Genomic DNA, 880 nt, shown 5'->3' with positions numbered 1-880 from the left:
CCTCCCTTCATCCGTCCTCCTCTATCCACCTCTCTGAGCAACTGCTTCACATTGGCAAACCTCAAACCCAAATCTCTCTCCTTCTCTCTCTCTCTCTCTTTTTGAAACATTACTACTCGGACGATTTTTCTCTGTCAAAGTATTTCAGTTTGCTCACCTATGACTTACATTTTTTTTTTTTTGAGCTGCCCTTATGACATAGGCCTATAGGCCCTACGATCTAAAAAACTTAGTGAACAAAGTACCAAGTTAGTAGTAGTTTTGACTTAGCCACATGCAAATTTAAACTAGTAACCTGCAGTTAAAAGTAATGTGTATAATTGCAATATGGGATTACAGAGGTCATTGTTTACACTTCGAAAGAGGAGACTCCCTTTGTCCCTAATGTGTTAAAGGGTTGAATGACAGTTAGGATGACTTCATATACTGATGTGATCTACAGTTGTTCATGGTGTTCTGTATTCAAATTCAACTTGTATGTGTACTTTCTTTTAATTTTGTAAATGAAACCACTCAACTACACCTTACTGACTGAATAGAAAAAGGATTCAAATATTTTGTCTGGTGTCAATTGAACGCTCTTGTTTGGGAGACAAAATTAAAAAATGTAATTTAATTTAATTAATTAGTTTAATTGAAAATGGAATATAGAAGTGATGTTAACGTGGATAACGTTTGGTAGTTAATTGCACTTTATAAAATAAATGGACACTTCTATCCTAAATATTCTTGTATAGCTCTTGGGCGCCACTCTGAGGCATATACATTTACTGCACATTTCCACAATGTCACAATATACAAACCACTGCCAAATGCGTGGCATGTAGGAGCTGTATTGCTTTCTTAAAATATGCCATTTATTATTAGTATCATAGCAAGC

The sequence above is a fragment of the Eleginops maclovinus genome, chromosome 3 (genome assembly GCF_036324505.1).
Source record: "Eleginops maclovinus isolate JMC-PN-2008 ecotype Puerto Natales chromosome 3, JC_Emac_rtc_rv5, whole genome shotgun sequence".
NCBI classification, from domain to species: domain Eukaryota; kingdom Metazoa; phylum Chordata; class Actinopteri; order Perciformes; family Eleginopidae; genus Eleginops; species Eleginops maclovinus.
Note: the sequence above shows the minus strand (reverse complement) of the source record.